General features: G+C 36.5%; 1 protein-coding gene; it reads left to right on the plus strand.

The window, feature by feature from the left end:
* Positions 1–14,380, plus strand: part of LOC129654864 (sperm-associated antigen 17-like) — a 257,575-nt gene that overhangs the window by 20,236 nt on the left and 222,959 nt on the right.

Consider the following 14,380-nt stretch of genomic DNA (forward strand, 5'->3'; position numbering starts at 1 on the left):
TCTAAACAGTGTAATATTGGACATACTAGTTTTTCTCTCTAAGCTGACTTCAGCTATGACATGAACATTGAAATACTACCTCCCTTTCAGGTTGTTGTGAGGGTTGGAAAAAAAAATGATGTCTGTTAAACACATATCAGTGCCTGGTGAATGGATTTTTAAAAATCAAGGTTTATTTCATATAAGAAGTGGTCGATTAAAAGCTTTGAAGGACAGCAATAGAGTTTCGGCATAGACATGTAAGTTTGGGAGAATGAAGTATCCTCAAGATTAAACATGCTGCAGGAGAATTGTTATTTTATGTACTGAACTTTTTTAAGAATCCATCAGAAGCATACCATTTTCTAAGTATGTCAAGCTTAAGAACTGATTTCGGGTTTGAGTAATGGTGGAGCAGTTTGCATCAGACTAACCTTCCTGCCAATAACAGGTATAAACTCTGCACAAAATATAAAAATCAACTGTTAAAAAGCACTGGAGGGGGACCAAAGGTAATCAAAAACGGAAAGGGCTTTGACACTTGATTGGAGGGGATCACACTAGATGAGATTCATATTTATAAGGCTTTTATTCTGAGGATAGTCCCAAATCTGTATGGTGCTGAGGAGCTCAAACACAAGACTGCTGTCTAAGTGTCCTGAGGAGACAGAGAGTAGAAATCTAAAAAATAATGTGCCACAGTGGAAGGATCCCTCAAATCTACAGATCAGCTCTCCTCGAACTCTTGACTGACTGCTGAATGGTCTTTGCATAAGGAAAGACTACAAAGGAAAAAAACAACAGCTGTAAGGCTGATGGTGCTGAGCAGATGTTTTAATGCCTTTCCATTGCAGGGGAGTCAAAGGCTTAGTGTTTGAATCCAGTTAGAGAGGCTTGGACTTTGCATTGAAACCACAGAATGAGCATTCGTTAAGCTGATGATTATGTCTCATGACTAAAATATTGACCTTAAGACTAAGAGGGGCTTCCCTTATGGCTCAGCTGGTAAAGAATCTGCCTGCAATGCAGGAGACCTAGGTTCTATCCCTAGGTTGGGAAAATCGCATGGAGAAGGGAAAGGCTACCCACTCCAGTATTCTGGCCTGGAGAATTCCATGGACTGTATAGTCCATTGGGTAGCAAAGAGTCAGACACGACTGAGCAACTTTCACTTTCACTTCACTTTAAGACTAAGGGGAAAACCTTATAAAGGCCAACCTTTGTGGAGTCTAAAATCAAGTGATCACACAGTAAAAGTAATCCACCCATAGTTTAACTGACTTCTAGGACAAAGTAGATTTAATCAGGAAATGTAACTGAATCCAAATTGGGCAATGTGGAGGTCTTTCTTTATGGTTTCTTTGCTTTCTATTTCATTGATGTATGTTCTTTATTAAACTTTCTTCTGTCTTTGATTTTATTATGTCATTCCTTTTTGACTTCTTAAATTGTATGCTGCTACTGCTGCTAAGTCACTTCAGTCATGTCCGACTCTGTGCGACCCCATAGACGGAAGCCCACCAGGCTCCCCTGTCCCTGGGATTCTCCAGGCAAGAACACTGGAGTGGGTTGCCATTTCCTTCTCCAATGCATGAAAGTGAAAAGTGAAAGTGAAGGTGCTCAGTCGTGTCCAACCCTCAGCGACCCCATGGACTGCAGCCTACCAGGCTCCTCCGTCCATGGGATTTTCCAGGCAGGAGTACTGGAGTGGGATGCCATTGCCTTCCCCGAATTGTATGCTAGCCCTTTGCTTTTCAGTGTTTTTTACTTTCTAATATAATCATTAACATTAAAGCTTATAAATTTGCCTATAAATCACTACTTTAGCTGTATTCCAAATTTTTTTCACAGGTAGTATTGTAATTCACCTTTACTTCTACTTATTTCCAAAATTCTGTTATATCTTTTTTAATTTATTTGATTGGTGATTAGAGTGTGAGGTCTATAGCACACTCATTCTTGGAAATTATTAAGACTTGCTTTATGGACTAAACTATGGTCACTTCTTTTAAAAAAACCCTCTATGTATGCTTTTAAAAATGGAAAATATACTTAGATTTGATAGAAAATCCAAGAGTATTTCATCTGTTATTCTGGGGTGGGTGGATAACTGAGAGCCTGTGATTTTAAAACTTAACAGTTTATAATTTTGGAAAATTACATAGTGTTGAGTTTTAAATCATGGTTGCTGTCACATTATACCAATAAATGTAATCCTTAGTTAGCAAGTTAGACAGGCAGAATGGTGGTGAAGAGGCAGACACCCTGGCCTGGTCTTCCTTAAGTAGGATAATGAAAAATCCAGAAATTTGTGATACGGATAACAGGGATAAAGGCGTAACTGACACTTGTCTGTAGCCCTGTCCTCAGGTCTGACTTTCATGCACCTTTATAATCAGTGCTTAACTCCTCTTCTTCGGAGGGTGTTCCTAATAATTCTACGTGTGAGGACTTCCAGCAACTCTCCATTGCATCTAAAATCCTGATGACAGCAATTAGCGTATTCCATTACACTGATGTTTTGGGTGTAAAACATACAGCAGCTTTTGTCTGAAATCTGCCAAGTTCAAGAGTCAAAACACTACTGCTTTTCCACAGGCCCCCTGCCTCATCTTTCCTCTCAACCCCCTTCCTCCTTTGTCAGGAGTAACTTTTACTTAATGATTAGTGACTTTGCTCAGTTCATCAATACTGGTCAGAATTACATCAGGCTCTTGGGCATTCAACAAAAATCTGACCTGGTAGAAAACAGCCCTCCAAAGGAAATTCACAATCTGAATACTGGATAAAGAGACAAAAAGGACAGATTGAAGGTTGAGGCTGAGGGATAGGAGAGCCTTTGGAAGAAGAAACTTCAGATCAGTTCCAGTGTATTGTCACAGTATGAAATCAAACTTTTAACACCAAAGGATATGTGATTCAGAGCTAGCTGTCAAAGAAAAAACTGTGCTTGTTTGTTACAGAGGTCATTTTTTTTTTTAACCTATTCTTTCCCTTACTTGATGCTGAAAAGGTTTTTCTTCTGTGAGCCAGGGACTCATTTGTACATTTTTCTCTTTATCATGTTTTTTTAAAAACCAGGGATTATGTTACACCTCCAGATACATGGACAGCCTAAAAGTGGATAGCAAACTCAGTGCTTTATGGGAGTAACTAGGGACCTTATTACCCTTGGAACTAAGGGCTGGAAAAGCAATAAGATGTGATATCTTTCCCAGGTTGGCAACCTTGAGATGTTAAGAAAGTTGAGGGGAATGAGAGTTCAGCATCATCAAACAGATTTGGCATTCAGCTTTTCACATAGCCTACAGTATAGGGAATTATACAGGATGTGGGCAAGAAGAAACATGATTTCCATTTCCTTGGGGCTCCAAGTTCACAGAGTATAATTAATCTATGTCTTTGACTACTATTTCTAATGGGATTTTTATCCAATGCAGTTAAACTGTGTTCGTGTTCATCTTTGGTCTTTTGACACTAAAGTGCCTATCATTGTGATTCCTGACTTGACTGAAGATGTTGTCTCCTCTGCCTTCAAAATGCCAGTGTGTTCTGGGTATATGATGGTAATAAAAATGCCCTGGCTATCAATTTATCAAGTTGTATCCTGTCACCCAGCCAAAAACAGAGCCTCGAAGGAATGAAAAGCTGAGCTGTTTAGCATGGTGAAGACCAGAAGTATATGGTATGGATGTCAAAATGAAGAACAAGATAGAGAAGTGCTATCGGTATGGGAGCAAGTGGCAGCTCTGAGAAGGCTGTAAAAGCCTGGCAGGTCTTGGGCTAATGAGAGATTCAAGTTAAATTTAGAAGGACACCATGGAAGGCACATTTTGATGCCTTCTTGAAAGTTCACTTAAAATGTGGTCAGTAAGAAGAGCTTTAGAAAATTTTGTTTCCTCCCCAGTTTCCTCATTAAGTGAGTTTGTGATGTTAGGCAAGGATATTAGAACTCAGTTTTCACCTGTGTGAAATAGAGAGGATAAAATCTGTCAGCCTCCCTCACAGGGTTGTCTTGAGAGTTCATTACAATTGTGTAAGTCAAGGAGATTTGGAAACTGAAAATTCATGTACAGGAGGAACATATTTAGGGACAGTTTATTTCCTCAAGTTTGTTCCTTTTTAAAGATGTCTCTTTGAATAGGGAAATTAGGATTGTAGAATAGGAAATAACTGACCAAGAATGGTGAGACTCAAAAAAAAAGATGCAAGCAGGATATGAAAAAAAAAAAGTGATCAGTGCCAGGTTTATGTCCTATGTCAATAAGTGGAACAGGAACAGTCATTATCTGTTGCCTTTGTTTTGTTCAGTTCAGTTCAGTTCAGTTCAGTCGCTCAGTCATGTTCGACTCTTTACGAGCCCATGAATCGCAGCTCTCCAGGCCTCCCTGTCCATCACCAACTCCCGGAGTTCACTCAGACTCACGTCCATCGAGTCAGTGATGCCATCCAGCCATCTCATCCTCTTCGGAAATGTAAATCAGACACAACTGAACATGAGCACTTTGTCTAAATGAAGCACATTCAGTTCAGAGATATAGATCCTGTAATTTAAATACATATTTCTTATCACTGAAGAAAAGAGACACAACTGTTCCTCTTGGGAAGTGTGTGATGTTTGAAATAATTCTCTGTAAAAGAGAAACTCTCCCCAATCATTTTGCTTTCATGAAAATTGTGCTGCAGTAATAAATACTTAAAAAGAGAATTAATACAGGAGACTTCAACTGTATGTATATGTTTAAAATTCACAATAAAGATTTAAATCAAATATAGCAAAATGTTAAGATTTTAGAGCTTCCCTGGTGGCTCAGCTGGTAAAGAATCTGCCTGCAATGCAGCAGACCTGGGTTCAATCCCTGAGTTGGGAAGATCATCTGGAGAAGGGAATGGCTACCTTCCCTATTAACTGTATGCTTGAAATGTCTCAATGCAAAAACTATAATTAAAAACAAAATAGACCAATTCTAAATTTTTACCAATAATTTCATAGAGGGGAAAACTGTAAATGGGTTGAATGCCCCAACCAAAAGACAAAGACTGGCTGAATGGATACAAAAACAAGACCCCTACATATGTTGTCTACAAAAGACCCACCTCAAAACAGGGGACACATACAGACTGAAAGTGAAGGGCTTGAAAAAGATTTTCCATGCAAATAGGGACCAAAAGAAAGCAGGAGTAGCAATACTCATATCAGATAAAATAGACTTTAAAACAAGACAGTGAAAAGAGACAAAGATGGTCACTACATAATGATCAAAGGATCAATCCAAGAAGAAGATATAACAGTTATAAATATATATGCACCCAACATGGGAGCACCGCAGTATGTAAGACAAATGCTAACAAGTATGAAAGGAGAAATTAACAATAACACAATAATAGTGGGAGACTTTAATACCCCACTCACACCTATGGATAGATCAACTAAACAGAAAATTAACAAGGAAACACAAACTTTAAATGATACAATAGACCAGTTAGACCTAATTGATATCTATAGGATATTTCATCCCAAAACAATGAATTTCACCTTTTTCTCAAGCGCACATGGAACCTTCTCCAGGATAGATCACATCCTGGGCCATAAAGCTAGCCTCAGTAAATTCAAAAAAATAGAAATCATTCCAAGCATCTTTTCTGACCACAATGCAGTAAGATTAGATCTCAATTACAAGAGAAAAACTATTAAAAATTCCAACATATGGAGGCTGAACAACACGCTGCTGAATAACCAACAAATCACAGAAGAAATCAAAAAAGAAATCAAAATTTGCATAGAAACGAATGAAAATGAAAACACAACAACCCAAAACCTGTGGGACACTGTAAAAGCAGTCCTAAGGGGAAAGTTCATAGCAATACAGGCACACCTCAAGAAACAAGAAAAAAGTCAAATAAATAACCTAACTCTACACCTAAAGCAACTAGAAAAGGAAGAAATGAAGAACCCTAGGGTTAGTAGAAGGAAAGAAATCTTAAAACTTAGAGCAGAAATAAATGCAAAAGAAACAAAAGAGATCATAGCAAAAATCAACAAAACCAAAAGCTGGTTTTTTGAAAGGATAAATAAAATTGACAAACCATTAGCCAGACTCATCAAGAAACAAAGGGAGAAAAATCAAATCAATAAAATTAGAAATGAAAATGGAGAGATCACAACAGACAACACAGAAATACAAAGGATCATAAGAGACTACTATCAACAATTATATGCCAATAAAATGGACAATGTGGAAGAAATGGACAAATTCTTAGAAAAGTACAACTTTCCAAAACTCGATCAGGAAGAAATAGAAAATCTTAACAGACCCATCACAAACACAGAAATTGAAACTGTAATCAAAAATCTTCCAGCAAACAAAAGCCCAGGTCCAGACGGTTTCACAACTGAATTCTACCAAAAATTTAGAGAAGAGCTAACACCTATCCTGCTCAAACTCTTCCAGAAAATTGCAGAGGATGGGAAACTTCCAAACTCATTCTATGAGGCCACCATCACCCTAATACCAAAACCTGACAAAGATCCCACAAAAAAAGAAAACTACAGGCCAATATCACTGATGAACATAGATGCAAAAATCCTTAACAAAATTCTAGCAATCAGAATCCAACAACATATTAAAAAGATCATACACCATGACCAAGTGGGCTTTATCCCAGGGATGCAAGGATTCTTCAATATCCGCAAATCAATCAATGTAATACACCACATTAACAAATTGAAAAATAAAAACCATATGCTTATCTCAATAGATGCAGAGAAAGCCTTTGACAAAATTCAACATCCATTTATGATCAAAACTCTCCAGAAAGCAGGAATAGAAGGAACATACCTCAACATAATAAAAGCTATATATGACAAACCCACAGCAAACATTATCCTCAATGGTGAAAAATTGAAAGCATTTCCTCTAAAGTCAGGAACAAGACAAGGGTGCCCACTTTCACCATTACTATTCAACATAGTTTTGGAAGTTTTGGCCACAGCAATCAGAGCAGAAAAAGAAATAAAAGGAATCCAAATTGGAAAAGAAGAAGTAAAGCTCTCACTGTTTGCAGATGACATGATCCTCTACATAGAAAACCCTAAAGACTCCACCAGAAAATTACTAGAACTAATCAATGACTATAGTAAAGTTGCAGGATATAAAATCAACACCCAGAAATCCCTTGCATTCCTATACACTAATAATGAGAAAACAGAAAGAGAAATTAAGGAAACAATTCCATTCACCATTGCAACGGAAAGAATAAAATACTTAGGAATATATCTACCTAAAGAAACTAAAGACCTATATATAGAAAACTATAAAACACTGGTGAAAGAAATCAAAGAGGACACTAACAGATGGAGAAATATACCATGTTCATGGATTGGAAGAATCAATATAGTGAAAATGAGTATACTACCCAAAGCAATCTATAGATTCAATGCAATCCCTATCAAGCTACCAACAGCATTCTTCACAGAGCTAGAATAAATAATTTCACAATTTGTATGGAAATACAAAAAACCTCGAATAGCCAAAGCAATCTTGAGAAAGAAGAATGGAACTGGAGGAATCAACCTACCTGACTTCAGGCTCTACTACAAAGCCACAGTTATCAAGACAGTATGGTACTGGCACAAAGACAGAAATATAGATCAATGGAACAAAATAGAAAGCCCAGAGATAAATCCACGCACATATGGACACCTTATCTTTGACAAAGGAGGCAAGAATATACAATGGATTAAAGACAATCTCTTTAACAAGTGGTGCTGGGAACTCTGGTCAACCACTTGTAAAAGAATGAAACTATGTGGCAGATTCATTTTGATATTTGGCAAAACTAATACAGTTATGTAAAGTTTAAAAATAAAATAAAATTAAAAAAAAAAAAAGAATGAAACTAGAACACTTTCTAACACCATACACAAAAATAAACTCAAAATGGATTCAAGATCTCAATGTAAGACCAGAAACTATAAAACTCCTAGAGGAGAACATAGGCAAAACACTCTCTGACATACATCCCAGCAGGATCCTCTATGACCCACCTCCCAGAATATTGGAAATAAAAGCAAAAATAAACAAATGGGACCTAATTAACCTTAAAAGCTTCTGCACATCAAAGGAAACTATTAGCAAGGTGAAAAGACAGCCTTCAGAATGGGAGAAGATAATAGCAAATGAAGCAACTGACAAACAACTAATCTTGAGAATATACAAGCAACTCCTACAGCTCAACTCCAGAAAAATAAATGACCCAATCAAAAAATGGGCCAAAGAACTAAATAGACATTTCTCCAAAGAAGACATACAGATGGCTAACAAACACATGAAAAGATGCTCAACATCACTCATTATCAGAGAAATGCAAATCAAAACCACTATGAGGTACCATTTCACACCAGTCAGAATGGCTGCGATCCAAAAGTCTACAAGCAATAAATGCTGGAGAGGGTGTGGAGAAAAGGGAACCCTCATACACTGTTGGTGGGAATGCAAACTAGTACAGCCACTATGGAGAACAGTGTGGAGATTCCTTCAAAAACTGGAAATAGAACTGCCTTATGATCCAGCAATCCCACTGCTGGGCATACACACTGAGGAAACCAGAAGGGAAAGAGACACGTGTACCCCAATGTTCATCGCAGCACTGTTTATAATAGCCAGGATATGGAAGCAACCTAGATGTCCATCAGCAGATGAATGGATAAGAAAGCAGTGGTACATATACACAATGGAGTATTACTCAGCCATTAAAAAGAATACATTTGAATCAGTTCTAATGAGGTGGATGAAACTGGAGCCTATTATGCAGAGTGAAGTAAGCCAGAAAGAAAAACACCAATACAGTATACTAACGCATATATATGGAATTTAGAAAGATGGTAACAATAACCCTGTGTACGAGACAGCAAAAGAGACACTGATGTATAGAACAGTCTTATGGACTCTGTGGGAGAGGGAGAGGGTGGGAAGATTTGGGAGAATGGCATTGAAACATGTAAAATATCATGTATGAAATGAGTTGCCAGTCCAGGTTCGATGCACGATACTGGATGCTTGGGGCTGGTGCACTGGGACGACCCAGAGGGATGGAATGGGGAGGGAGGAGGGAGGAGGGTTGAGGATGGGGAACACATGTATGCCTGTGGCGGATTCATTTTGATGTTTGGTAGAACTAATACAATTATGTAAAGTTTAAAAATAAAATAAAATTTAAAAAAAAATGAGAATTATTAATCCCCCCCCAAAAAAGATAAAAAGAAACACAGAATTTACAAAGCTAGTAGAAAACAAATTTTGTAAGGTGTAGACTGAAGCCCAAATATATTAGTAATTATGTCAAGTGCAGGGAAACAAAATATTTCCTAATAAAATATTAAGATTATCAGACAACTTAAAAATAACAAGCTATATGTTCTTTATGAAACGTACCTTTTAAATGACACAAGGTTTAAAGTGAAAGAATGGAAAATACAAAAGTGTAAACACTAAGCAATAAACAGACAAGCTGATTTTATTTGTAGGATGAAAAGATTAGGGGGCTTCCCAGGTGGCACTAGTGGTAAAGAATCAGCCTGCCGGTGCAGAAGACACAGGAGACACACGTTTCATCCCTGGGTTGGGAAGATGCCCTGAAGGAGGAAATGGCAACCCTCTCTAGTATTCTTGCCTAGAAAATTCCATGGACAGAGGACCCTGGCATGCTATAGGCCATGGTGTTGCAAAGAATGGAACATGATGGAGCACAGCAAAGTTGTCAGATGATTAGAAATAAAGAGGCACATCCCATAATGATTGTACAGTCAATTCATTGGTTATACACATACTCATATGTGACATGTATATATATACAATGTGTATAATACGAATAGCCTAACTATAATAGCCTCAAAAAATAAAAAACAAACGTTGAAAAACAGTAAACTTACAATTATGAGAGATTTGTTTATATTCTTTTTTTGAAGGCATGATTAGCATCCAGTGAAATGTACAACCTTAAATTGTGAGTTTAAATATTTACAAATGTATGTACCCATGTAACCCCCTCTCCTATCAAAGGTGGGATATTTCAGTCACGTTAGAAGGTTCACGCCCGTCCCACTGTCAAGTCTGACCTGCTAGAGGCAAGCACTGTTCAGATTTCTTTCACAGTGTATTAGTTTTGTCTTCTAGTTTCTTGTAAATGAAATCATGCAGTATGCACTCTTGACTTCTTTTTTTTAATTGCTGAGTAGTATTCCATTACATGAATATACCATAACTGCTTATATATTCTGTCCTTATTGGATATATGGGCAGTTTTCAGTTCGGCTATTATGAATAAAGCTGCTATGACATGTTTGTACAAGACTTTTTATGATTATATGTTTTCATTACATTTGGATAAATACCCACAAGTGTAATTACTGACTTCAGGTAGGTATATATGTTAATGTACAAGAAACTGCCCAATGTTTTTTTTCAAAGTGGTATTGCCGTTAATAATGTATAAGAGTTCTTTTTCTACATACTTTCCACTGTTTGGTGTTGTAAATAATTTTTCATTTTAGAAATACTAGGTGTCTGTAGTAGTATTTCATTTTGCATTAACATTTAATTGAATTTCTATGTTGACCAATAATGATGAGCATTTTTTACACGTGAGTTGAAAGTGCTGCACTCAATATGTCAGCAAATTTGGAAAACTCAGCAGTGGCCACAGGACTGGAAAAGGTCAGTTTTCATTCCAATCCCAAAGAAAGGCAATGCCAAAAAATGCGCAAACTACCACACAATTGCACTCATCTCACACGCTAGTAAAGTAAATCTCACTCAAAATTCTCCAAGCCAGGCTTCAGCAATACATGAACCGTGAACTTCCAGATGTTTAAGCTGGTTTCAGAAAAGGCAGGGGAACCAGAGATCAAATTGCCAACATCTGCTGGATCATCGATGAAGCAAGAGAGTTCCAGAAAAACATCTATTTCTGTTTTCTTGACTATGCCAAACATTTGACTGTATGGATCACAATAAACTGTAGAAAATTCTGAAAGAGATGGGAATACCAGACCACCTGACCTGCCTCTGGAGAAACCTATATGCAGGTCAGGAAGCAACAGTTAGAACTGGACATGAAACAACAGACTGGTTCCAAATCCGGAAAGGAGTATGTCAAGGCTGTATATTGTCACCCTGCTTATTTAACTTTTATGCAGAGTACATCATAAGAAACGCTGGGCTGGAGGAAGCACAAGCTGGAATCAAGATTGCCGGGAGAAATATCAATAACCTCAGATATTGATATTTGAGGTGTCACCAAATACGACACCACTCTTTTGGCTGAAAGTGAAGAAGAACTAAAGAGCCTCTTGATGAAAGTGAAAGAGGAGAGGAAAAAGTTGGCATAAGGCTCAACATTCAGAAAACTAAGATCATGGCATCTGGTCCCATCACTTCATGGCAAATAGATGGGGAAACAGTGTCAGACTTTTTTTGGGTCTCCAAAATCACTACAGATGGTGATTGCAGCCATGAAATTAAAAGATGCTTACTCCTTGGAAGGAAAGTTATGACCAACCTAGATAGCATATTAAAAAGCAGAGACATTGCTTTGTCAACAAAGGTTCGTCTAGTCAAGGCTATGGTTTTTCCGTTAGTCATGTATGGATGTGAGAGTTGGAATATAAAGAAAGCTGAGTGCTGAAGAATTGATGGTTTTGAACTGTGGTGTTGGAGAAAACTTGAGAGTCCCTTGGACTTCAAGGAGATCCAACCAGTCCATCCTAAAGGAGATCAGTCCTGGGTGTTCATTGGGAGGACTGATGTTGAAGATGAAACTCCAGTACTTTGGCCACCTGATGCGAAGTGCTGACTCATTTGAAAAGACCCTGATGCTGGGAAATATTGAGGGCAGTAGGAAAAGGGGATGACAGAAGATGAGATGGTTGGATGGCATCACCAACTCAATGGACATGGGTTTGGGAAGAGTCTGGAAGTTGGTCATGGACAGGGAGGCCTGGCGTACTGTGGTTCATGGGGTCGCAAAGAGTCAGACATGACTGAGTGACTGAACTGAACTGACCATTTCTATGTCTCTTTTTGTGAAGTGCCTGTTTAAAAATTTTACCCATTTTAGGGGTTATCATATTATTGAAAAAATGACCTTTATAATATATGTCTTGAAACACTTTCTCCTAGTTTGTGGCTTGACTGTCATTTTTCCTAATGGTGAATTTTGATAGTCAAAAGTTTTGGATTTTGAAAAGGTTCAATTTATTCATTTTTGTTTCTTCTACAGTTAGTCCTTTCTAGACTGATCTAAAAATGTTTTAATAAGATGAAAGTCTTGAATCTATTTTTCAATATTTCTTCTAGAAGCTTTAGAGCTGTAGTTTTTAATCTTTAGGGCAATGATATATATGGAATAAATTTTTTGTGTGGTGTAAAGAAAAAGGGTGGGTGAGTTTCTTTTTTAATGGACATCCTGTTGTTTCAATGCCATTTGTTGAAATAGCTTTCCTTTACCCATTGAATTGCTTTGTTGACTATAACAGAATAGGCTGTATAAGTGTAGGTCTTTACGTAGACTCTCCGTTGTGTTTCACTAACCAGTTTTTCTATCTTTGCATTAGTAGTAATTATTTTCATTTTATAGAAAACTTAAAGACAGTTAGTATATAGGTCCTCCAGTTTTTTGTTCTTATTTGGTATTTTACTTTGGCTAGTCTAGGTCATTTATGTTCCATATAAATGTTTTAATTAGCTTGGATATTTTATAGAAAAAAATAGCTGAGATTTTTATTGTTTTTGTAATTGAGTTGAATCTATAGATCACTTGTGGAGAATAGAAATCTTAATATTTAATCTTTTGATGCATGAACATGCCATTTTATTCACTAATATGGATCCTCTTTAATTTTATCTTTAGTATATTTCTATGAATAGATTTTGAATATTTTTTAGTTTATCATATTTTATGACTTTTAACATACTATGATACTGATTTTTACTACATATTCTAAGTTTTTATTAATATTATAGAAAAAAATGTTTGTTATTGACTTTTTATGTTGTGATCCTGTTAAATTTACTCATTAGTTCCAGTAGCTTTTTTCATATATTCCTTAGAATTTCCTATGTACCTGATTATCTCATCTATAAATAAAGATAGATTTACTTCTTTCTTTCCATTTTGCTTGTCTTTTACTTTTTTCTCATCTTATTGTACTGGCTAGGACATCCAGTAAAGTTTTGAATAAGAGTAGAAAGCAGGTCTTCTTGCCTTTTTCACCGTATTAAAGGGAAAGTGCTCATTTCATCATTAAATGTAACATTGGCATTTAGATTTTTTAAAAGATGTTTTTTACCATTGTAGAGGGAGATTGCATCGATTACAAGTCTGGGTGTTGAATTCTGTCAGATGGTTTTCCAGCACCTACTTGGAAGATCATATGGCTTTTCTCCTTTATTCTGATAAGTCTTACTCCATCATATGATGTTCTTCTTTCATATTTTGCTGAAAATGTTTTGCTAATATTTTGTTAAGATTTTTGAGTATATGTTAATAAAGCATATTTTAATATTTTTGTTTGTTGGTGGAAAGAGGGTAGAGTTGAACTGGTGTTCCCTCCTCTCCTACTTTATTAAGGTGATGGTAGGAATAGGCTATTTCTTAAATAAATGTTGACAGAATTCACCAGTTAAGTAGTTTGTGTATGTATTTAATTATGAAGGTGTTTCATTATGAATTCAGTGTTTAGTAGTAGTTAAGGTTTTCCATTTTTTCTCTTTTAGTTTTGATTTTTTACATTTTAAGGAATTTGTCATTCTCTTTATCCATGGTATTGGCGTATAATTATTCACAATATTTCTTCATTTTATTTTTCAGCCCCTTCTAATATTGATAATTTGTGACTTCTTTCTTTTTTAGCGAACAGCCTTGTTAGTATTTTATAAATTTTATTGACCTTTACAAAGTTTCCATTAACTTTCTCTATCATTTGTCCATTTTTAATGCCATAAATATCCACTCTTATGTGTTTTATTTCCTTATTTCTATTCATAATGAGTTTAATTTGGTTTTATTCCTCCTTCTTTATAGAGAAGTTTATTCTAAAGTATTTTCTCTTTTCTTTGTGCAAGTGTTTTAAAATTGTAAAATTTCCCCCCAAGCTCTGCTTTAAACTTCCCAGGTGGCTCATTTTTATTTTATTTATATTTGGCCACACTATACAGCATTTAGGGGCTTCCCAGATGGTGCTGGAAAGTTTTTTCCAGTAGTCATGTATGGATGTGACAGTTGGACCATAAAGAAAGCTGACTGCCAAAGAATTGATGCTTTTGAACTGTGGTGTGCGAGAAGACTCTTGAGAGTCCCTTGGATTACAAGGAGATCCAACCTGTCAATTCTGAAGGAAAGA

Source organism: Bubalus kerabau, chromosome 6, assembly GCF_029407905.1.
Source record: "Bubalus kerabau isolate K-KA32 ecotype Philippines breed swamp buffalo chromosome 6, PCC_UOA_SB_1v2, whole genome shotgun sequence".
NCBI classification, from domain to species: Eukaryota; Metazoa; Chordata; class Mammalia; order Artiodactyla; family Bovidae; genus Bubalus; species Bubalus kerabau.